Source organism: Dermochelys coriacea, chromosome 12 (genome assembly GCF_009764565.3).
Source record: "Dermochelys coriacea isolate rDerCor1 chromosome 12, rDerCor1.pri.v4, whole genome shotgun sequence".
Lineage (NCBI taxonomy): Eukaryota > Metazoa > Chordata > Testudines > Dermochelyidae > Dermochelys > Dermochelys coriacea.
Genome location: NC_050079.1, coordinates 29,481,119 through 29,507,350, shown reverse-complemented (window position 1 = coordinate 29,507,350; position 26,232 = coordinate 29,481,119). Strand labels below are relative to the sequence as shown.

Here is a 26,232-nt window from a genome sequence, read left to right as displayed (position 1 = left end):
TGAGGCAAAATCAAAGGCCATTAACAAAATATTACCAATAAAGGATGAATTTGCATTCTCCCTTTTCTATGTTTTGCAGTGAGAACCTGCTATCCAACTGAAGACTCCTAATATATATATATTCTGTCCTTGCTTGTGGAACTCACATCAACACACGTTCAGTTTGCAAAATGAATGTAAAATATACAGAGGTCTGCAGCGTGGATAAGAGAGTTGCAGAGAGGATCGGAGAAGAGAATTTTGCCTCAAGGATAACACAGAAAAGAACAGAAGAAAATATATGTAAAGTTCAGAACAGATGTTAGAAAGCTTAACAGGAGATTATACTTGTGAAATAGCCTACTACACAATGCATTTTTACATCTTGTAAGATGTTTAGCAAGAGGCATCATCAGTTGAGTACTAAAAGGGAGGGTGAAGTTTCCATCATTATTTCCAATTCCTATTCTACTGCTAAATCTACCCAGGGTACTTCTGCTTTACAAGTAGGAAGACATTTCTTGAAATATTCCAGGTCAGTTTTTCTTCTGTTTCACCAGTAAAATACCTGCATATTATTGATACTTGCATCTATGTAATAAAAGAGGAATTTGGCCTCTTGGTTTTTGTTTTTTTTTTCTTCTCCTCCTTGGTAAACATCTTCCCCTGGAACTATTTATTTGTCTTCTGCAAAGAGTTCAAAATTTATGGAGAGGAGGAGTAGTCATGGTTCTAACCTCCTTCCACACCAGTCAACATTGCTGGTTGGCCATTGAAGGGAGCCTTTTTCAGCGACTCTTTGGGTTGCAAGTGTTCTTGGGAGCTCCAGGGATTACTGCAACTCCTGACTCCCGACCCACTACCCCAAACTGGGTCTTTTACCTGAAAAGGCACAATTTGGATCTTTACCTCAGAGCTTGGTACTCAGATGCCATGGTTACCATGTAAGAATAGAGATAGATACATACGTTTACCCACATCATTCATAAATTAGTAGCAACTAATATTGAATTAATCCCTGTTCAACTAGTGAAGAACCGCTAAATTGATCACCGATCACTCTCCCATCAACTCCTGTACTCCACCGGATTGAGAAGAGTAAGGGGAGAGCGAATCCCGTCGACATCGCAGTGTGGACCCCGCGATCTAAGCTATGTTGATTTGTATTATGCTATTCACGTAACTCAAATTGCATACTTTAGATCGACGTTTCCCTTTAGTGTAGACAAGGCTTAAGTCTATCATCTCTGGCTGGCTAGGAAGTTCTGTCCTATTTTGACACATAGTGACCTGACTTCAGTTATTCACACCTTCATCACCTCTCACCTTGATAATGTAATATAATTGGGCAAGAAACTTTTGGCACTTAGAAAACTCTAACTGGTATGCAATACAGTGAGTCTCCTCAGAAATACAGGCCACCTGTCTTCTGTTCTCTATACCGTCTTCCCACAGAATATTGAATCAAAGGCAAGGTCTCTATTCTTATATTCAAGGTGGCTGTGGTATTGGCTTAGAATATCTGAATGTTTGAGTAAAGCTTCAGGACAAGGACAGCGTTTGACAACTTTGCTTCTCTGGCACAATGAAATTCTCTCTACAATAAGGATAAAACTCATCTGTTTTGGAGACAGAATTTTGTCCAGGGGTGTCTGAGACTTTAGTGAACTTTGCCCAGGACCATCACAAACCTCACCACTTTCTGCTGCAAGTGCACTTTTTGCCTTGCCTTTTCAAACAGTACATAGCAACATACATATTAAAAACAATACACAAAAATACACTGCACTGCATTCACCTGGGGAGAAGATGAGAGAACAAACAACACATGAGAGATGCAAAGTTATGTTGCTTAATGGACTACTGCAAGGTGCTCAGGTACATATGTAATGAGTGCTGTATAAGAACCTGTATAGAATAGATGATGATAGGACTTGAGGTTATCCTAGACACAAATGGAGTTGGCATAATCTGGTCCCCAGGTATATAAATTCCTGGTGTAGAGGTTGAGGTATGAATGAAGAAGGGCAGCAAATTGCCATGTTAGCAAACTTCGAACTACCTGCCTCTAACTAAGGGAAGTAGTCCTATATCTACTGTACCAATCTAATCAAATTGACCGTAAATATGATCTTCCATTAAATCATGTTTTATATTTGTTCATAAATTATAAATTAATGACAATAAAGTGATACAAATTAAGTGACAGAACTGGCAGTAATCACTCAGGAATATGTACCACTAGTTACAATGGGATTTTTGCCTGAGTCAAGGCTCCATATTCCCACAGACCCTTATAGTTTATCTGTAATTTAAGAATCATACAAAAATTAGACATTTTCCCTCCATCTTCCACAGATGTGGTGTTTATTTTTAGAGTACCTCACATGTATGATTACACTGTCTTATCTACTATATTTTCATATATATTTTATTCCTAAGAGCCTATAACATGTATGCTCTTCACAATAAGCAAAATACTTTCATTCACATATCAAAATAAGACAATTTACAACAGAGATTGCTGAACAGTCTTCTGACACTAAATCTCATGGCAATTTAACTGTAAAAGAAAAGAAAACAGTTGCTAGATAAGTCAGTAATGCACTCTCTATAGGAATATTAACATTCTCAGTTTTGAACTCTGCCTAATAGGTGATATTTTCTTATTCAGCCATTTGTTGAAAGTTCAGATTTTTGGATACCACAAAACTCAGTTTTGAATTAGAATAGGATCCCTGGAGATTTTAATATTGCACTTCCCATACTTTAGAGTCCCTTAAGAAAGTCAGCTTTTATCAGCAATAATTGAAGTTGCAAAAATCAAGACAAGTACTGATGTAGCTACACACTGTGAAGCCATTCAAGAACAGCACAAATAGTGTGCATTGCAATTAGTTCGCTAACCATGGTTACGAAAAGAATCACATTCTGCACTACCGCCTCTTCATAACTATTGAAGAAAAGCATATGTTTGATGCAGTATATTTACTTTCAGGCACATAAGTGCTTTGCATTGTTTGGCAGTAATATGACAAAATATTCATAACTCCATAGCTGGACATATAGGTTCTAAAAGCACTATATCAAAAGAAAAACATCATGTGTCGTCCTTGAAAAGGTTGGCATCTGAGATTGGCAAAATTGCCATTGTTCTAAATTTGTGACTTTTATTATGTAAAACATTTTGGTGGAATAGCTAAAGAATTCTTAAAAAAGTAATTTTATTTTCCATCAAATAAATGTGTCTGCCTTTTTAAGCCACTTTAAAGTCACTTTGAATGAATGTTTTATTTTACTTCAAAGTACTGAGGTTACACAGGATTATCCCGCCTTCCTCCCCACCCCCCGCACACACACACTCTTGCAGCAAGTTAATTGTTGCATAAGTCGGAAGAAATGAAACACTAACAATGGGAAGAAAAAAAGGGAACATCTTGTAGACAAAGCTCTACAGCAGGAGGATTATGACTGTAGTCATTTGTACTTTAACTTTTTCCTTGCACATAAAACTCAAAAAATGTAGAGAAGCATTAGAAAAGTGAAAAACATGCACATATATTTTGGTAGTTTTAAGAAATTTGTGTGCTGGCCACATGGTCGTGTTGGCATGCAGAAGCTCATCTTTTGCATGAAATGACACTGTTCCTGCATGCAGACCTCTACAGCCCAGAAACTAGAATGGCAAGTTTGTCTGGAATTATGCTCAGCTACCAACCTTCATCAGCCCAAGTTCTTCTACTACAATTTATTGAAGAGTGGTGAAAATTATCATCAGTAATGGAAGTTGCAGGAAAAAAAATAAGCTGATGGGAATCCTTCCGCCTTGTTTTGTATTCTTGTTAATGCGGAAGGTCCAGAAATGTGGATGTTCTATGCAAATTACTTGATACTTTAATTTGCATATCTCATGAATATGTATTACCTGGTTTACATAGAGAACAGAGTGTAACTAAAGTTCAGAACACACCGCACACTAGCTGCCTGTCATGAGCTCTTTCTCTCTCTCTCTCTGAGTTGTAAATACCCTATGATTTTCCTTAAAAGAACTGAAGGCCATGGAGTGACCTGAAGGCCCTGAGGAGGTAACTGGTGATCGGGGTGGGGGGTGGGGTGGGGGAAGGAGTTCAGCCCCATGTTCTCTATTGCACCTGCATATCTTTATAGCAGAAGTCATGGCTTCTGCTAAGCACAATGAAGTTTAATCAGAAGCTGATGGCATGTTAAAAATTAACAGATACATGAAATATGTGTTGGTTGATGAGAAATAAAACCAAGATCCAGCACAAAGGATGGGGGAATGGATGTTACATATCTCATGGGTCTTTTGATCCCCTCTGCACAAGGACTGCGGTGAAACCCAGGCTTTCTGGTCAAATCTCAGCCAGTAATATAGCCACATCATTTTAATAATTCCCTCCACAATTTCAGCAGTAATTGCATGTCTCGCACCCAGCTCCCTGTCACCCTGATGTTCAATCTCCCCCTCTCTGAGGTTAAATATCCCCTTTGCTTTCCAGCAACCTTCTACTCAGAAACCCCTGTTGCACACAGCTGCCTCTATTCATAATTGCTGAAATGCATAGTCTCAGATGCAGCTGCCACAGTCCGCTCTCCCTGCTGCCTTCGGCTCTTTCCTGGAGTACGGACGTTAGCATGGCTGTTCTCTGCACACTCAGAGACTCTCTATGGTCCTCATGCTCTCCACTGCAAAAGCCCTTTCTTAGGATTGTCTAAATAACTGTAACTAAGTAACAGGAGATTCAGGAATCTACTCCTTATGCACTGAAAATCGGGAGTATTCAGGGGAAAATCAGGAGATTCACTATGCTTGTTTCCCAAATCTCAGTTTGTCTTTCCATTATATGAGTGTAAAATATTCTTAACCTATTTTGTGAAATTAGCACTCATAAAAAAATTATAACCCCAGAAAATATTAGAGGGGATAAGAATGCATGTGAAATTGGTTTTGTGCCATTTGTGGAAATGTGAGAGAGATCTGAATTGCTTAGGAAATTGGTGCCAATCATGTGACATTGTTTCTCTCAAAATCATTCATTAAAACAAAGGTGTGTCTTCAAAGCCTTTAATTAAAACAAAACAAAACAAAACAAAACACTCCAAAGGATTTTTTTTAAACCAGCCTGAAATCTTAGCACTTGATTTTAACGAGAGAAGGTGCACAAATGCACATCTAATTTGCTTGAAACTGTGATAACTGCCTGTGGAAATAGCCATCTGTATTCTCTGTTACCGTGATCATGCCTACATATCAGTAACACTATTGCTCAGGAATTTTATCAATGCAAATGTGTAACTAACTTTAAAAAGGAGGTGTGTAGAGTTTGTGTCTGTAACAGAGTGAAAGCTCCCTGAGGCAAAGAACTGTTATGTCCTTGTATGTTTGTATCGTGTCAATCACACAAGGTTTAGGAGGCCTCAACTGAATTACTTCCCAGCGGCTATGAACCTGCAACACTCAAAACATTTGGGCCACTCTAACAAAAGCATCCTGTCCAATTTCTCATGCTAGATCAGCCTCATTATTTGGTGCAGAAGACAACTTCATGAACCAGAGATTTCTCAAAGTAGGTCTTGCCTGAGCTCACCATTAAACAGTAAAAAGGCTATTCCTGCAATCAGAGTCTGATTTTGCAGACTGAGAATATTCTGATAGTTTACATAAAGGCATCAAACACTTAATTAAACTCTTCCCATCACTATTCATAATGCATAAAATGACACACTCTTCAGATAAGTGCAATGCAGCTCTTATGGTAGTACTGGGCTCTAAATCAGTAATGAATGGCTTCACATCATTAAAAACTTGTTCAACATTAAAAAAAAAAAAGGCAAGCTTTGGAAAGCTGACCACCCAGGAAGTTGTTTAGATACACATAGTGCTAACTACAGATGGCATAATATCAATACTCAAGTAAATGAGGTCCTTAATAATTATATGGTATCTATTTTCTTTCAGAAAGCATGGAAAACAATTTCTATCCTTAGCTCTAAAACAAAGAACACTTTGATTAAAAAAAAACTACTCATGCAAAGTCAGAATTAGAATAGTTAGTAAGATTTTTGCAATTGTGAAAATGTCTAATTCATTGGAATAACTGCTGTAAACTAGCTATCGCTTGATAGATCATCCTCTTTATAAAGAGCCTAACCTTTCTCACGTCACTGACACACAACGCTTTAAGACTTCAATGGCTGGTTTGCATCAGCAATGTAAGCAAAATATGGCCCACAAATCTAGAAGATATTCTCTGGGTTATATGCTACTAAAAATAGAAAACTTGTTAAAATTCTTTGTATTAAGAATTTGTATGCTTAAGATCAGTGTCCCAAACTGAAGCCAATAGCATGACTCCCTTGAGCAAAGTAAGCACGATGCAGTCAGGAATTAGAATCCTCATACAATGTTCACCACAGCACAATGCATAGTTCATAAGGTAACAGGTATATTACTAAAATAATTTAGCTCAATGCTACTGATTAACATTTCTGTAATTCACCAAGATAAGCAAAATATTGAACCAAATATTTTTTGCACTTATAGTTTGGATAATGTATATATATTTTGGGTGAGGACTTTTTTTGTTTGTTTTTGTTGGGTTTTTTTTTTTGCATATAGATATTCTGCAGTATTTTCTAGAAATTTCGCCAGAGAATTGCATTAGAATCAACTGTCCAAAATGTAAACTGCATTACACTGTTAACTGCATATTGTTGCCTGTATTACTATGGCTTAGCTTATAGCAGAACAGATGGTTCTCCTGTACTCCAGATCAAATATTGTCAGAGGCTTATTTGATCATCTGCATTGTTTTTTTTATTTAAATAATTGAGGTTTAGCATTCTCTGCTCCTTAAATCTGACCTGCTTCTTGCAGCTCTTTTGACTTGTGGCAATTGTTGTTGGCTGACAGCCAGCGGTTTTTATGCTGACTTTTTGAGTGCAGTTAATTCAGCAATGAATTAAAAACAGATTCTCTGTGTTCCTTAGGACAATGCAGTCTCAATTCTCTTCTTCAAATAATTACTGGGAGAAACAAACAAGTCCAATTAATAATTCAACCATTAACCACAAAGAAAAGATTTGTTTATCTCATTTACGATTGGACAGTCTTATACCAAATACACGTGACTATAACTTGCTGCTTATACAATTCAAAGTGCAGACACATAAAATATAAATACACCATTTAAAACATAACATTTAAAATGTGCATTCTGTTTCTCTTAGCCATTTGTTTTTGTGCCATATTTATTGCAAAATCTTGACATTGCACTCTGCTGATATTAACACAAACAGCTATTCATTTAATCTTTCCCAATCATATCAACACTATCTTTCACTACATTGCATCACAGATTGATTAATTGAACCAAAACCAGGTCCAGAAGTAAGTTACTGAGTCCTTTGATCATTAGTCATAACGAAGAAAAAGAAGCAGATGGTTTCACTTGGGGTTTTGGTTCTCTTCTACCACTGAAACTAGATGTAATGACAAGATTATATAAATTCCTTCAGATAGCAAGTGCTAGGAAATGAATGAGCTAATTATCTGAATGAAATAATGTGGAACAGAAATTGGAAGTTTTAATCAGCTGAAACAAAGAATTTGGTTATTAATCCTTGTTTACAAGAGGTTTCATTTTTAAACAAAGCAAATAAAGGACATTTTTTTACATCTATAAATACTGTTAATTCTTAATAACCGACAACATTTTATGAAAATATCACGCAGAGCAAAATAACACAATGTTATGTTTCTAATCACATGAAGGTCAACACCTCACTTGAAAAAAGAAAAGGAGTACTTGTGGCACCTTAGAGACTACCAAATTTATTTGAGCATAAGCTTTCGTGAGCTACAGCTCACTTCATCGAAAGCTTATGCTCAAATCAATTTGTTAGTCTCTAAGGTGCCACAAGTACTCCTTTTCTTTTTGCGAATACAGACTAACACGGCTGCTACTCTGAAACCTCACTTGAAGCAAGTTATATCAAAAGCATAAATTTATATTAATGTGTTTGTTGGACAAAATTTGGAATGCAAAAGGGACAAAGATCAGAAACAGAGTAAAGAACAGCAAGATTGTGGGACTCAAGATATGGTGAACTGTGTCAGATCTGTAGGACCTCAGTGAGGGAGATTAGTCAAAATTAATGCTTTTCTGGAAGATATGCTTTACTCAAATGCAAGTTATAGGACTCAAAACAGGAATAACTGGATTAATTTATATGGCCTAAATTATTCAAAAAATGAGTACAAATAGTGCTTTGTGGATTTCGATTTTTTTAATCTAGAGTTTGTCAAAACTTTTCACATGAATTATTCTCCTGCCAAAAACACAATTTAATCAAAACTAATATTTTTTTCTACAGGAAAATGTCAGATTTGATGGGGAAAATTGTTTTCCACTAGTATTTAAAAAAAAACATTTTTGGTTCAAATCAACATGAAATGAAACTTTTGACCGTGTTTTGATTAAAATGTAATTTTGTATCAGTTTTTTAGTTTAAAAAAAAAAGAACAATCCTGATATTTTCTGTCAAAACAAACAGAAAATTTTCATTTCAGAAAATCAATTTGAAACAAATTTCAGGTTGAATCAGTTTGAAACTTCCCACGAGAAAGCAGAAATTTTTCAACCACAAAGCTTTGAATGAGATTGGGGGGGAGGGATTCATTTCACAGAATAAAAAAAATCATTTTTTTCAGCCAACTCTAATCAAAACTCAGCCAGGCTTTGCATTTGCTTTCCTACACCATGGATACCAATCCGCTATTGTAGAGCCAGTCAATTCAATCAGTCTTAATTAGGAAGTAAATTAAAAAATTACTCATGGTAACATTCAGCTGTGTTTCTGACTAAAGACAGCCAAGATCTACCCAGCTGTTTACCACCTACAACAATTCCTCTGGTTTGGAGTTCAAAAGATATTATGATTGAAAGAAAATGTCTAATTAATGCATGGAACTTTTTAAATTTTCTCATGATTAGGAATGTGATTTCTTCTACTTATCTTTGTACTTTCTTTGGCACAGACCAGCAGGATTACCTATAGAGACAGAATTTATAAAAAGAAAAGGAGTACTTGTGGCACCTTAGAGACTAACAAATTTATTTGAGCATAAGCTTCTGTGAGCTACAGCTCACTTCATCGGATGCTGTAGCTCACAAAAGCTTATGCTCAAATAAATGTGTTAGTCTCTAAGGTGCCACAAGTACTCCTTTTCTTTTTGCGAATAAGACTAACACGACTGCTACTCTGAAACCAGACAGAATTTATGGATGTGGTATTAGAAACAATCTTGGCCAAGATTTTATATTGTACATAAACACACAACAAACTGCTTCTAAAATCAGTGGACATTAAGCACTTCTGAAAATCAGCCCACTTATTCAGGAGCCTACGTTTGAGCTCCTATTTTTGAAAATCCTAGCCAATATCAATAGTTGAAGCCAAGAGAGGAGAACAGAATCTTACCATACTACTGGCAGAGCTGCACACTAACTAGATAATAAGATCTTTAAGATCTCTGACCTTTAAACTAGGCCCATTAATCTACAAAAGCTAACTAATAAAATGTTTTAATTCATGCATTGTTTCCACAAAACCCAGGCCAGGAAAGTAGTGACTAATAAACTACTCCACCATTCACCTGCACAAATTGCTCAAAAAAAAAAGGACAAGAGCAGGTAAGTAAGGACAGAACATTTTTTGAAGGTGAAAACAAGAAGGTTAAATTTGATGTGGTGGAAAACCAGGAGTTAATGGAGAACTTCAAATAAAGTCAGGGGTAAGAGCAATAGGCAAGCAAGATAATCTCAGCAGCTGCATTTTGTATGACCTGGAAATGGGTAAATTGTGGGTGAGGTAGCCAGAGAGAAGAAGGTTGCAGTACATAAGTAAATAAGACAGGAAATTCTGAGGTCCTGAACTTCAACAGTAAGGAGACAGACAGACACACATAGAGTCAGTTTTTGGATGTGATCAGTAATGGTGAAAGTAACAAGAGGTTGAGAATGAGGATGGAACAGAGATCATAAGACTTAGGGCCAGATTTCCAAAGGTATATTGATGCATGAAGATTGTGATAGGTGCACCAGTGAGATTTACAAAAGCACCTAAATAAATTAGGTTTGATTTCAATGAGAGTTAGGCACCTAAACTCCTTTCATTCTCTTGAAAATCCCAACAGGTACCTATCTGCATCTTTAGGCACTAATATATTTGGAATATGGCCATTTGTCAAAAGTATATCATTAGAGACTTTGGTATGAACAGTCTCAGTTCATCTAGGAGGACAAAAGTCAGACTGGAGAAAATGCAGGATGGAATTCAAGGGAAGTAACTCTAGGTTTTAGACAGTTCATTCAATAAGTTTAGAGGTTATGTGGTTATGGCTAGTTGCTGGAGCAGCAAGTTGGTTCAAGGATATATATTTTTTTAAGATAGCTAACACCCATTCTCAAGCACAAATTTTGTTTATGTACAAAAGTCCACTGATTTCAAAGTTACACACTCACTTTAAGTGCTTTGTAAGAATAAGGTGTAGGCCCATGGGGAAAATAAATTCTTTGAGATTATTACCAGAAGGATTTGTATATTCAATGTTACTTCATCTCATAAATACTTAATCATAATTAAAGTCACCAGACTGATTTTTAAAAGTAGTTAGTTGTTAATGTGATTGGCAGTTTTCCTTGCTGTTGACAACATCTAATGATACATTCCAGGGTGGCATGCTACATTAAGAAATCCAAAAATACATCCTATGTGATCACCACATGTGATTATGCTCAGGCATTCTTTTCACAAAGACACATTATCGGTACCTCTCATTTAAAGAAAGTTGATGGATGTCAAAGACCCTCAAAGTATAATTTACTGATTATTTATTCCGTTAAAAATTATTCAAAAGATTTTAGTTGCTTTTTATATACAGACGTACTAGCAAGCTTTCAAGTTGTTAACCAAATTGCTCCAAACTTTGATTTTTTAATATTTATCTCAGTATGAAAGGTTGATTGAAGAGCACCTAAGCCTGTGGATAGACTATGCAGAGACCCATGAACAAACTAGATGCGTGGGGAAAGCTCTCTCTCTAATTCTATCAGAGCTGTTTTTAGCAAAAACAACAAAAGTGTCTAAAGAGCATAAGAAGTAGTTTTTGGATTCCTAAATCTTTCTTCCTTTTGAGTGTCATAATTCATTAATACCTTGTCCAAATGATCTCCATTTCAACCTGAGTCACTAGATTTCCAGTTTTGTGTCTGTTTTTTATTTTTTTCTGTTTTGTTTTGTGTTTGGTACAAATATTAAAATGAAACTCATTTACTACCATCCATTATTTAAAAATCATTCTCCAGTATGGTGATTGTCATTTAACTGTTATGCTTAAATTTAAAATTTGATTTTTTTAGAACCCATCATTTTGACCAAAATACGTGTAACTAGGCCATATAACTCATAACTTCTGTTAATCATAATACTAATTTGAAGACTAAATTGTGTTTTAACTCCTACTTTAAAAAAAATCATTGTAATTTGAAATGAGAATTTTATGTGTGGGTGAAATTCTTAATACAGTCAAATTAGCATTGATAGGAAATAAATACTATATATTTCAATGGTGTAAACAGAAGCTGGGGTGAGAAAGTATTTTAAAAATACTACATACCACAGTAATTTATTTGAGGATAAGTGTGTCCACATGTGCAGTTATTCAGGAATAGTTAATTGTCTTTAAATTCTATCTTAAATGTGCATTATCTTTCAAGTTTAGACAAGTTCTATAGATATTGTTAATACTTTGCATGTAGGATCTCAGATTTCTGGCAACCATTAGCAAAGCCTCACATTATCACTGTACATGTTCTACAGAGGGTTTAAATAGGCATAGCCAGTTTATGGACCCAATTTCGTGAGGTATGTCTATCTAGATACCTATATTCACCTCCACACATACGGAGGCCCGATTCATCATGGTATTCATTGATTTCAGTGGGATGACAAATTTGCTTAAAGTTATGCACATGTTTAAGTACCTTGCTGAATCAGGGACTTAATCAACAGAGTAACTCATCTCATATGTTTTATAGACTTATCTTCACACCCCCACTTAAGGCAAGCAAGCAAGCATTATTCCCATTTTTGCACATAGGAAACTAAAGTGCAGAGGACCTGATCTGGAGTCCATTTAAATCAACTGATGTCTAATTATGGACTTACGGATTAGTCCCAGCCAGTACATACTCCAGGAAGTCGACAAAAGCCAGGAACTGAATTCAGATCTCAATAGTCCCAGTCTGTCATCTTAACTGCAAGACCATCCTTCCTCCAAAGCAAAACTCTCAGCTTTATCACTTTCCACTGACATCACCTTCTTTGGCATCTCTCAGGACTTATATTTTGCTCAAGGTCATCTCTCAAGAGGTACTTACTACCCTCAATCCTAAATCACTTCAGTGCAAGCTGAACACTGTGGGTGCTTATCGCATCACTCAACCATTAAAAGTCAAATATTCTGATTCCTACATCCATCGGAGATGCATTATAGGTGAATTGCAGAGACTTTTTCTTTTTTGGTCAAACCATCAAAGATCAAAGTATGCATATTACATAGCACATGCAGTCAATATCTGTGAGTGTCGCTAATTCACCATTTTATATGGTGTAACTCTGTAAAATAATGTATTAATTCTTGTGCTGGAATATTTTTCTAACAAGACCAAATGAACAACTGCATCCTGTTCTTAAAATAAACAAATCATTTTGCTTTTCCTGTAACCTCTGACAGTGCAAAGCAAAATGATTCATTAAGTGACTACTTTACGGTTATTTATGAGATGCTAACTAGGTGTATGATGTGCTAATTATTAAGAAAATGCACATTTGGAACATCTCCAGGTGTCTTTCCATTCTCCCCTCCGCCCCCCCCCCCAGTGCAGTTGTTTTCCATCTCTTTCCATTTGAATTAACATTCGGGCATTTCTCAGCTTCACTGAAGGAAATTGAAGTAAGACTGAAAGAAGCAAAGTTGGTTTAAAAATATCAAACCATCATGAAAGATATATAATGCCCTTTATTGTATACCCCAGAGCACTATCAAATAAACTAAAATAACTGAGTATACCACAAAAGCTGTTGGAGCTCAAGAAAAAGACATAAGAATTAGGTTTCTTCTTAACTTTTAAAATATCTAAGAACAAGAATCCTGAAGTTTTCATTTAACTGTAGAACAATACAGTGTAATGCACATCTCCCAAACAGACAGTGATATTTATGGGATATTTAATAACCTAACAACAAGAGACCATTGAGGATAAGCATGAAAAGAAAAAAAGGGGGATACAGAGGAACTACTTTACATACCTTTGAAAAGATATTATGATTTCACAATACACCTGGATTTTTACAGGTAGCCAGTGGAGTGGTTTAAATAAAAGGTTAATGTCTGTGCACTGAAGTTGATGGAGTTATGCTGATTTACACTTAATGAGGGTCTGACCCTCGTGGTGTCATCTAAAACTGCTGAGTAGCATGGAAGTATTTTAAAGAGCAAGTTCTAACCTAACCTAGAGTTAACTAAATCATGAATGAACATGACCACCACCCACTCTGACCAAGATGTAGTTATTTTACTTTGCTTTAGTGTTAGGGGGACAGTCCTGGTCTTTCTGTATCTTTCTTCAGAAACTACTGTAGGCTTAAGTTCTATGGCATCAGAAAATGGGATGCAAAGGAAAGGACTAGACTCCAAGAGGGAGCTGATCATAAAAATGGGGGATAGGGAAATGGTTGGAATTCTCTAGTAGCTACATTTTCATTTTGTCAGCTGGAAGTTTCCAGCACTCTCTAACCCACTGATAAATGTTTGTGGTGGCGAAAGCTCAATTGCCTGAACATTCTCAGTCCCTGAGCAGCTTTGTACCTCATTCTCAAGAGGCGGGTATAGGTCTTATCCAGTACTTTGTATGCCTGCTCCAAATACGAGTCCCTTACACAGAACTTAAGATTTGTTAACAGGACTTCGGCTTTGTCCCAATAGCTGGTTGTATTTTAACTACTGAAGTTCTTGCATTTCTCTTGAAAATGGATTCAATGTACTTTATATTTATATATAAGAGAAAGGCATGTAGTGAAAGACTCTTGAAGCAATCAAGATACATCTCATGTAAAAGCATAGGGCAGAAAGTTGAGAATTCTCCCCCCCACCCCCGCCACAAAGCAAATTTGAAAATAATGAATGATCTGACAAGCACAGAAATAAGCACACTAGAATTAGAATGACCATTTTTTTCTCCCCATGGAAAACATATGTACTTAAAAATCAACAGCTTCTCAATAATGCTTCAAAGTAGCAAGAAACTAGCCAAGCTTTGGTAATGTCACCTGAGTGTAAATGCAGATGAATAACCATCTAGACAGGATCCACTGATTCAATGATATCAGGATTGTTTTACCAATAAGAAACAAGATAACTAAAGACAGGTTTCAGAGTATACAGAGAATACAGAGTATTCCACTGTATTTTCCACCAAATGCATCTGATGAAGTGAGCTGTAGCTCACGAAAGCTTATGCTCAAATAAATTTGTTAGTCTCTAAGGTGCCACAAGTATTCCTTTTCTTTTTAAGATAACTAAAGGTGAAGTTCACCCTCCCACCCCCCTTCCAAAGGTATAGTATAAGAAAATATGCATCATTTATATCTGGACCTTAGCACTGCAGAGGCTTTTTACACAGGGTTCAGATGATTTTCACCCTAACTGAAAATGCAGTGAATAAAGGTAAAGTAAGCCTGCAGTTGTTATCTGATTCATTGAGTTTGAAAGGACTCAAATAAATAAGTGTTAAGAGTGGAAGAACATCCAGTTGTAGAAATATATAGATCCACAGGATGGATTTATGAAAGAACCTTCTCTAGGGAAAAGGAGAATTAGAGAGACAAAGCACCACCAAGTATAGAAATGACTAAATACAGCATGTGACCTTTAATACATTATCCCTGGCTTTTTCTTTTGACATCTGTCTAAACCAGTGGCTCTCAACCAAGAGAACACATACTGCTGGGAGTATGCAGAAGTCTTCCAGTGGGTACATCAATGCATGTAGATATTTGCCTAGTTTTACAACAGGTCACATAAAAAACACTAGCAAAGTCAGTGCAAGCTAAAATTTCATATAATGACTTGTTTATTCTGCTCTATATACTATACATTGAAATGTAAGTACAATATTTATATTCCAACTGATTTTTTTTATAATTACATGGTAAACATGGGAAAGTAAGCAATTTTTCAGTAATAGTGTGCTGTGACACTTGTGTATTTTTATGTTTAATTTTGTAAGTAAGTAATTTTTAATTGAGGTGAAATGTAAGCAAATCAGACTCCTGCAAAGGGTACAGTAGTCTGGAAAGGTTGAGAGCCACTGATCTAAATATAATGCGTGTTTGCACATGATATGAGGGAACCGTAACTTTTTGTTTCAAATAAAAGCACACTGAAACTGGATTTTCAAATTCATATTAAAATTCTCTAATTTAAACAATATTTGTTTATTAAAATAACCACAGTGAATATTTTAATAAAACAAGGAATAGGATTTTATTTATTGCACATCAAGCTTATGTCTCACTAAAACAATATCAAACCAAACCAAACATAACCTGTGAATCCTAGCTTAACGGACAGACTTTTAACTTTTTGAGTAGGAAGTTCTGCATAATTCTGGCAAACTGCAAGTTCTATAATGCTACATGCTGAATTTATATTTGTTTTTTAATTACTGATTCAAATTCTGCCCCTATTTCTTAGACATGGGAAAAACAAAACAAAAAATACTAACCTTTATTTTTAGAAGCAGATTCTTTGTAGTAACTTCTGATGAGTTAAAACATGTAATTATTAAAAATTAAGTTCTTGTGCAATACATTATTCCTTAGATTAAGCAAAGCATGGAAGGGGGGTGGGGGAGAGAAGATAATGTTTGGTGAAAACTCCAAAAGTGTGTGAAATATCCAAATAAAAAAAAAGTTTGAGGTTTGTAAACACTTGGCTGATCCATTGGTAAATAAAACCCATTACTTGCTTGGTTGCTAGTAAATATACATCAAGGTAATTGAAGTTGATATATTAAAAGAGGAGAAATAAACTTGAATGTAGAAAATGACAGTGTGAATGTACATTTAATAAAGATAATTATAGCCTGAAGTCATTGGTTCATTCAAAGGGATTGTATCTTCTTCTATCACCTCCCCTCTCACTCTCAGGACATAGACACACGTCTCAATGATCCCCAGCTGCCATCCCAAAACGTGTGTCCAGTTTGGGATTATACATTAAACATTGTTGCCAGTCTCACAGAAGAGGTGCCAGTATTTAGAACAGAATGGTCATGAGAACATCTTAGGTTTGTTTTTTTTTTCCCTTGGGGGTTAAGGAGAAGCAGCAGCAATAAATCTGATTGAAATACAGATTTTTTTTCATCCAACTATTGCAGCACTCTATGAGATGTCACAACTTTTTGTGAAATTCAAGATTTATTCAAAATCAAAAAACAAGATGTGAAAAACCTCAGTCTCTGAGGTCTATTAATTTCATTGTAAATACTTGGAAAAGATGTAGAAGTCCAGTAAATGTAACGGATCTCAATGAAAGTAAAGTAAAGCAGCAAATTAATCTGCAATTGAGATTAATGATGTTGCCATACACAAAATATCCTACTCCTTCAGGGCCTGATCCTGCAAACAATTATGTATGTATATAAATTCATTCATCTGAGTAGATCCTCTAATTTCAATAGGTAAGTATAAGTGTTTGTAAGACCAGACCCTCAGTCTGGCTGTTCCAGCACCAGTTGTAAACACTGACAGGCAATCCAGATCATAGCCAGACAAATAAACAATATGCTAAACTCCTTTCTTTTGACATTTCAGTTTGTGTGGTGATCATTTTAGGTTTGGTGAGCTCATTCTGTTGTTCACGAGCACTACTTCTGCTCCAATTATTCTCTGTAGCTCAGTCTCCTCAGTCACACGGCTCCACTTCAATCACACAGCGCCTGTTTCACACGCACACCATTACCAGTTGCAAAGTCTAAGATCACACACTTTTCTCACCATCAAATAAGAAGAATTCTTTGTTCAAAACACTTGCAATAGGCAAACAGGAAGATAAAAATCCTGTTCCTAATATTAATGAAAGACAACTGCTGGAAGCTTCACCTTCCCCTCAAAGGGAAAAATGAGCAGAGCCTTTCAAAGACATTTTCTTGACAAGGTTTCCATGCTGTTTTCCATCAATTTGCATATCTTGATGCCTACATTTTCCAAGAGTTCTTTAGTGGAAGGAAACTTTTCACAAATCCCTGACTATAGATCCTCGCCTGGTGTGAATTGGCATAGCTCTATTGACTTCAACCAGAGCTAAATAAATTTACACCAGCTAAAGAGCTGATCCCTGGGACATGATTCTCTACCAACTCTTGCACTCATTTATACCTGTGTAAAGTGGGTGTGGTGAGAGTGTAAAACATTAGCAAATCAGAAAGGTGCAGGTTCCCACGCACACTACACTCTCTATTCAGATTTAAATGACTACATTAGAGAATTGGTCTCAAGATGTTGTTTTGTGCTTGTCTATATTTAATCTGTAAAATGTATAGAAGATAGAAATAGTGTTATATAAAAAATGGGCTTTTGTCATAAACTTTTATACAGTGCTACATATTTAGATAATTTGTTAAGACTTGGAAATGAAGACAGGTGCCAACCCTCTCTGCAAGTGCAGGAGTTTGCTTGTGTGGGACAAGTTATAGGATCAGAAGCTAAACAGCAGGGCCTGATTAACTTTCGTGTGGGCCCAGGGCTATTAGATTTTGTGGGCTGTAGGTTTGGAGTGGGGGAGTGGACTCAGGGCTGGGGCAGGGGATTGAAGTGTGGGAGGGAGTGCAGCTCCAGCTGGGCAGGCGGGCGGGCGGGGTGGGATGGGCTCTGGGGTGGGGTCAGGGATAGGAAAGGGGGTTGGGGTGCAGCAGGATGTTTGGGTTGCAGGCTCTGAATGGGAATTTGGGTGCAGGAGGGGGGACTCCAGGCTGGGGTAGGGGGTTGGGGTGAAGGATGGGGTGCAGGATGCAGGCTCTGGTTCGGAGGCGCTTGCCTTGGGCAGCTTCTGGTCAGCAGTGCAGCAGGGATAAGGTAGGATTCCTGCCTGTCATGGCTCCATTCTAGTCACGAGGTGACCGCATGTCCAGCCCCTAGGCAGAGGGGCTATGCCGGTCCGTGCAGTGCATGTCGTCTGTGCCTGCAGGCTCAATCCCTGCAGCTCCCATTGTCTGCAGTACCCAGCCAATGGGCTCTGCGGAGCTGGCGCTGAGGGCGTGCGCAGCGTACAGAGATTCCCTCAATGCCCCTCGCCTACGGGCCACAGGGGTACATCAGCAAGCTGATGCTTGCAGCTCCAGCCCCGGGGGAGAAGTGGAGGGGTGAAGCTCAGTGGCCGGTGTCCAGCCGATGGTGCGGAGACTTGCCGCAGGCCAGATGATAAAAAGAAGGAGTGGGCCACATCTGGCCTGCAGACCCCCGCTTAGCTCGAGACCCTGGGCTACAGCCCCTAAAGCCCTGCATTAATCCAGCCCTGCTAAACAGGATATTCTTTCATATCTTCAGAAGGAAGAGTTTTGGTTATAATCTTTATGCCTCCAGCAGATTGTTTTTACTTTGACGCCTCAAGGCTGTGCGATTAAATCCAAAACCAACTAGAAAGGGATCATTTTTTCCAGACATAGTCCATATGTGGAAAGCACAGAAATGTACTTTTAGAGGCATTAGTAATTGGCACAGCTCATAAATCTGGAGAGAAATCATGTTTCTACCAATGAAGTACTTTGAAGTTGCTTTTCAATTTTTCATTCTACTCCACCCCCTAGCCCTCCCCTGACCCATAACTGGAAGGGTAATTTTGTTCAGTCTTTTACAGGGGTCCCAGGCCATTCTCCCTGACCATGGAGCTCCACTGATTTCAGTGGCATTTGTCATGGGTGCAGGAGGTCCATATACATGGAACAGTTTGCAGGATTGAGACCTAGAACCAAGGGCAAAAGATGTGAACATTTTGGTACTTTCTAAAGTGTAATTCAGTCAGTCTTCACACCATAATTTTAGGCTTTAACTTAATTTTCCTCATCATTGTAAGCATCATATTTTCTCATCATAAAGGATATTTATGCAAAGCTTTGTCTATCAGTACTAATTGCAACCACTGATAACATTGTACCAGATATTATTTCTCCATCAGTGTGGTCTACCCACAGATGCTAGGATTTATATGACTTCTAAAAGTGTGACCTTATCTTTTTACACAAAATACTAGGATTCAGAGCAATCCTGGTCTCATAGACAAGAAAGACAAAGACAATACCAAGTAATCTGCAGCAGCTTGATGTAAGAGTTACTGCACTGGAAAATACCTCATCAAGGATTAAGAGCATGACAGCTGCTCTTAGAAAACACTATCTGTCAGGGTGGATGAACAGAAAATAAAGCCCTTGTTAAAAATGTAAGATTCACTGATGTATGAGAAATGATAAAGAAAATGCGCAATTTTTTTCCTCAAAAAGACTTTCTGAGCTTTAATGGAGTGACTCAGGCCCCAGACCTCATTTTACCTCTTGTCCTCATCACTAATGGTACTTGCAGCTTCTAGCTGCTAAAACTATGTACATCAAATGTAAATATTGTATCTTGAAAACAACGAGGAGTCTGGTGGCACCTTAAATACTAACAGATTTATTTGGGGATAAGCTTTTGTGGGTAAAAAAACCCCCACTTCTTCAGATGCATTGAGTGAAAGTTACAGATACAAGCATAAATATATATTGGCACATGAAGAGAAGGGAGTTACCTTACAAGTGGAGAACCAATGTTGAAGGACAATTTAGTCAGGGTGGATGTGGTCCACTCCCAATAATTGATGAGGAGGCATCAATACCAAGAGAGGGAAAGGTTTCAGAGTAGCAGCCGTGTTAGTCTGTATTCGCAAAAAGAAAAAGAGTACTTGTGGCACCTTAGAGACTAACAAATTTATTTGAGCATAAGCTTTCGTGAGCTACAGCTCACTTCATTGGATGCATTTGGTGGAAAATACAGAGGGGAGATTGATATACACACACAGAAAACATGAAACAATGGGTTTTATCATTCACACTGTAAGAGAGGGAAAATTGCTTTTGTAGTGTAGAAAATGAGGTCTGTTTTCTGCTACCCTTACTCTGAATGAGCAGTTCCACTGATTTCAATTTGAGTAAGGTACTATGCAGTGGGAGTAAAGATATCTGAAAATAGCTCTCAGTGGCTTTAACATAGCATCTTTAAAGGAAATATTAGACTGCTATCCTGTTGCCATTGAAATCAATGGGAGATCTGCCAAGAATTTCAATGGATTGGACCTCTAATGGGAAATTCTAAAGAAATATGATAAATCTTTGACGTAAAAGTTGCCAGATTCTGCCTTTGGAAGCTAATGCACAGCTCTGTTTAAAATCACTTAGAACTGAGCAGGTACATCCAAGAACAGAATGTTCTTTATATGATTAGCTGATCAAATTTCTTAATTAAGGGCTTGATCCAGTGGCCACTGTGCATGTGTAACTAACAATGGAGGTGGTTACTACTGAATAATGCACAGAGGAGTTATATGCCTAGGACCTAAAACTATATTGATCATGAAAGTTTTTCAAATAATCAGCAACAAATAGATGCTTCTCTTGTCTACTGTTTTATATTATAATTGTATTTATGAAAGGGGGTGGGGCCAAATTAGGATCTCCAAGCACCCCCAAAGAGGTAAGGGCTATAATCTGATATTTTTAAGTCCTTGATATCAGCAGAAATTTTGGATATGTATGAAACAAAGCCTTAAAACAATAAGCATTGATTACGGCTAGTCAAAAATACCAGGTTGTTTTCTGTGGAAAATTTTGGGAAAATATATTTTAAAACAAAATCTAGCAAAATTAATAAACAATATATACATGTTTTCAAAAACTTTTTGAGAAAAAACAAAATTTCCAGTTTCTATTAAGAGATTTCAATTTTCATTTTTAAAAATGCATTTTGTTTATCGAAACACATATATGGGTTTGGGTTGTTTTTGCAACAGTAACAACAAAATCAGCCAAAATTAAATTTTCCCATTAAAATTTTAATCTTGGTTGAAAAGGCATTTTTAATTGAAAAAATAATTATATTCAAAAAAATGCAGATCTGGTCTATAGCTGGTAGAAAAAAGTCTTCTCCACATGCTTAATTTTAAGAACATATATAGTCCTAATGAAGTTAAGCATAGCCATATATCTTTCCAGGATCAGGGTCACAATGAATCCCTACAAGATACTCTAAACAAACTTTTTAGCATGATCTGAAGAAGTGTTACAATAGAAACTACATGGAATTTTGTGGGGAAAGAGTATGTAGGGAATGGAGATAAACTAAGCAAAAGTTCTGAGAAATACTTGGCAATTATCATAAAAAGATAGTGCTGAAAGAAGGCCAAGGTGGGCGAGAATGCAAATCCACAATTAGTCAGAACATGGATATTGTAATACAACAGAAAACCTTATAGGTTATGTTAAATCTTATTACAATTTTCCACATTCTACTAGTAATATTCATTAATATGAGAAATAAAAGGCATATTACTATGACAGTGACATGGTGTGAGTAATTTTATTGAAGTAGAAAGCTAAGAATGATAATATACAATAATTATTTTATTGATGTGCAGGAAATGAATTATTCATGGCTTCAAAGTATCTGTGGATAATTCTAATTACCTGCTTTTAAAGTATCTGAGATCCAATGAAAATACATTAACAACTTTGATTGAACACCTGCTATCTTGTAGCAGATAGCAGGCACCATACCCCACCATTTGATGCTGAAGTCAATGGGATTGGGCTTTCTGTGCATATATTTTTAATTTACCGTTTGACTATGAACTCATAATGTGATAAGAAAAGGAGTACTTGTGGCACCTTCGAGACTAACAAATTTATTTGAGGATAAGCTTCTTCATGAAGTGAGCTGTAGCTCACAAAAGCTTATGCTCAAATAAATTTGTTAGTCTCGAAGGTGCTACAAGTACTCCTTTTCTTTTTGCAAATACAGACTAACACGGCTGCTACTCTGAAACCTGTCATAATGTGATGTAATCAAACTAATACAATAATGAGGAGTAAGCAATGCTCATAAAAGTTCAGGCTGGGATTTTCAAATGATCCTAAGGGCAGTTAAGCTCTTGCATTCGTTGCACTGGAAGGAGGACTGGGGATACTGGATGTTGTTTAATTAGGCTTCAACTTTATTAACTCTCTGGGGGTACCTGGCAGATAAAAAGTGTACAGCACATGTAACTCCATGATCATTTCAATATCTACACAAAGAGTTTCCATCAACCCCCTTTTCCATCCTGGTTCCCAGCCAACCCTATCATAGTCAGGTCGTGGGCAACCAGGCCTAATGGTCAGAGCCAGGGTCCACAGTCACAGGACAGGAGTCGAGTCCACTGGGTCAGGATGCTGGGAGATCAGAACCACAAGTCAGACACCAGAAGTCAAGCTGGGTTGGGATGCCAGAAAGTCAAGCCACAGGAGCAGGGTAGATCTCAGGTGCATGTACAACTTCCTGTTCCAGAACTGAGTTGATAGTACTCCCCTCAGCATTCTGCCAATCAGATTTCAGAACTGCAATCCTTTGCCAGGGTTCAGCTTTTGCCCTTGCAATTGTTAGCAGGTCCCTGGGTGACCGGTTGGAGTTTACTAACTCCTAAGAGTCCTGTAGATCAAAGTTTAAGAACTGTGATTCCTGACAAACCTGATTCTGGGACCTTACCACCTCCACCCCCTCAAAATGATGTTTGAGGGGGAGGTTGATTCCCTGGCATATCAGTCATAGGAACCTCATCCTCCCCTGTTTCTGCTCCTTTAAATTCTTTACCATACAATTTATCTGATCACTGTATCCCTTCCTTATGCAATACCTGCACTGGAAACCCACCCCAAACTTGCATAGTGAGTTGCAACATCATAGCCTTGTTCCATGCTCCCCTCAACTAAGCCTCTCCCCCTGAACCCACTGTGGGGAAGACAAAAAACAAAAACAAAAACATGCTACTAGTCTGGCAGTGAGGGAAAAATTCCTTTTCCCCTGAACCATTCTTATTTTCCTCTGTCTCTTAAACCTTTCCTCCTCCTTCTTTTCTGCCTCCTGCACCTCATTTGACCACCACCATGTTTCCCTGCCATGACATTTCCCATCTTTGGTTTCGCCACTGGTATTTTGTGCACTTTCAGAAGTATGTTTTCCCCAGTCCCCTCCCCCCCACAAAATCTAATTGGCATCATCATGGTTGGCTTGGTCCAAGCCCCATTTAATCTTGTCCTTAAATCTCAGACTAACTTCCCTATCTATGAGGCTCCACTACTTTATTATTTATTCCATAACCCATATTTTGTCCCCAAATTGTGCTTTTCACCCAGACATCTATTACGAGCAAACTACGTTGCTATGCAATCTGCTCTCCCGGGATCACTTTACAGTCTCTTCCTTCTTTAGATCTCTTCCTCTTATCAGGAAGTAATTGATCTGGGACCTGTTAGCACAGCTCTTTTATATAATTAAGTGCTCCTCACTCTTTACAAAAGTATATGTTAGAGTCCATGGCCTGATTGTAGATAACTAAAATATCTTCACCGGCCTCATTTCTCGTTTCAAAGCCTCACCCGCCATGACAATAATCATAGCCCTCACTGTGTTCTCCCACATCTTCATTGAAATCTACTCTGATAATATAGCACTCAGCTTGTGTTACTTCACTTATTACTGGAATTCCTCCTTCTCAATCGCACAACCAACTTGTGGCATGTATTCACATATAACTTTAAATATTTATTCTCTGCTCAGTGCTATTTTACGTTTCATCAGCTGGTCACTCCTCCTTTGGAGTATTCACCCACGAAGCTTATGCTCCAATACGTCTGTTAGTCTATAAGGTGCCATAGGACTCTTTGCCTCCTTTGAATGTTCACTATCTTATCTTGTAAAATTTCTGCTACGATTATTCCTAATCCATTCCTCATTTCTACTGAGTCATGATATATTATCTTGTAACTCTTCCTTATGTTCATGGATTTTGATCCCTTCTATTTTGTTTATGAACTAGTCAATGTGCACTCTTTCTTTTTGGTGTCTCAGCTACTTCTCTTGATTTCCCAGTCACTGTTCCCACTTTCAGGGAAACTAAACCTAGTTCTTGGGCTTGCTTCTTTAGCTGCATGTACCCAGAACACAGTAGCCTTTTCCTATTTTCCACGGCTCTCAGGCAAATTGGTCACATATCACTTCCAGGGGAATACCAGGACATTGTAGCAGTATACTCCCTAAAGATTAAGACTGTCATAAATATAAAGGGAAGGGTAACCACCTTTCTGTATACAGTGCTATAAAATCCCTCCTGGCCAGAGGCAAGACCCTTTCACCTGTAAAGGGTTAAGAAACTAGGTAACCTGGCTGGCACCTGACCCAAAATGACCAATGGGGGATCAAGATACTTTCAAATCTGGAGGAGGGGGAAGGATTTTGTCAGTCTGTGTGATACCTTTCCCGGGAACAGATCAAGGATGCAAGCCATCCAATTCTTGTAAAGTTAGTAAGTAATCTAGCTAGAAAATGTGTTAGCCTTTGTTTTGGCTTGTGAAATTCACTGTGCTGGAGGAAATATGTATTCCTGTTTTTGTGTCTTTTTGTAATTTACGGTTTTGCCTAGAGGGATTCTCTATGTTTTGAATCTGTCTGCCTGTAAGATTATCTTCCATTCTGATCTTACAGAGTTGTTCTCTTATCTTTTTTTGTTGTTGTTGTTCTTCTAATAAAGTTCTGTTTTTAAGAATCTGATTGGGTTTTTTGGGTCTTAAAAATCCAAAGTTGGTTTGTGCTCATCTTGTTTATTCTCAAGCATCCCCAGGAAAGGGGGTGTAAAGGCTTGGGGAGATATTTTGTGGAAATAGGAACTCCATGTGGTCCTTTCCGTGTTCTTTGTCTAAATCACTTGGTGGTGGCAGCATACTCTTCAAGAACAAGGCAAAGTTTGTGCCTTGGGAAAGTTTTTAACCTAAGCTGGTAAAAATAAGTTTAGGGGATCCTTCATGTGAGTCCCCACATCTGTACCCTAAAGTTCAGAGTGGGGAAGGAACCCTGACAAAAACCCATAAAGCATGTGTGATTGGCGCACGTTTACAAACCAGCTGTCCAGGCCTGATGTTCTTGGTTTGAAATCGGAGATTCTTCTCCTATATGGACTGCTTACCATGGCTAACAAGCCACATCTGCCCATCTGGTTATAAGGCACCAGACAACCACTTTTCATACTTCCACTTTCAGTTAAAGAAACCTCTACCACAAGAAGGCAAGTAGTAGTTTAGCTGTCAGAGGCTATATATTATGCTGGCCGCATAATGAGGCATTTTCTAGGGTGTGAGATCTCTTCCTCAAACCCGCCTTGTCCATGACAACTTTATAAGAGACCTCACTGAAGTTATCCATTTTCTTTTTAAAATATCTTACGGGCCTCACTGGGGATAGAGAACACCTCAAGATTCCTTGCCCACTGAAAAGGGATAGAATAAAAAGGATCAGACTCAAGGTAGCAAATTGCAGTTTGTAAGCAGGTCTTCAGCTGTCCAGCATGGAGCCAATTTGTTTGCTTCGGCCTTGTGCAGAAGACTGATTTTTTTTCTTGCGTAGCTGGACTATATGGGCTGTCAGGGCTCATTTATGTTCCACACATAATAATAAATATTGACAGCATCTCTTCGCAAGCAGCAGCAGCTTTTCACCTCCTGTCTCAATCCAAAATTCTTAAATTTGAAATAGTTATAATTAAAGAGATTTCAACCCACCAGCCTCTACTAGAATGTGGTTGCCATGGAGGAAAAAGTTCCCCCTTGTTCTCCGGTGTTATTTATTCTGTTTTCTCTCTTTGTGTTCCTTACAGGAGAACTTCACAGTTAAAAACACTTTAAATGACTCACTTATGCTTACTCTAACTTTTTTGTATGCAGAACTGAGAAGTTAAATCCATGACTGAAAACAAGATGCTTTTTTCCATCTGCCTCTTAGCACTGCTTGCTTAATGGTCTAAAATCACGTTCCTGGGCCTGATTCTCCGCTCAG

At 37.6% G+C, this 26,232-nt stretch overlaps 1 long non-coding RNA gene across 1 annotated transcript in view; it reads right to left on the bottom strand.

Moving 5' to 3' along the window:
- Positions 1-9,017: 9,017 nt before the first annotated feature.
- LOC122456299 overlaps positions 9,018-26,232 on the bottom strand; it is a 183,230-nt gene continuing 166,015 nt past the window's right edge. The window contains exon 3 of the long non-coding RNA XR_006275143.1: positions 9,018-9,054. This is a non-coding gene — a long non-coding RNA (uncharacterized LOC122456299). The remainder of the gene's footprint in view (positions 9,055-26,232) is intronic.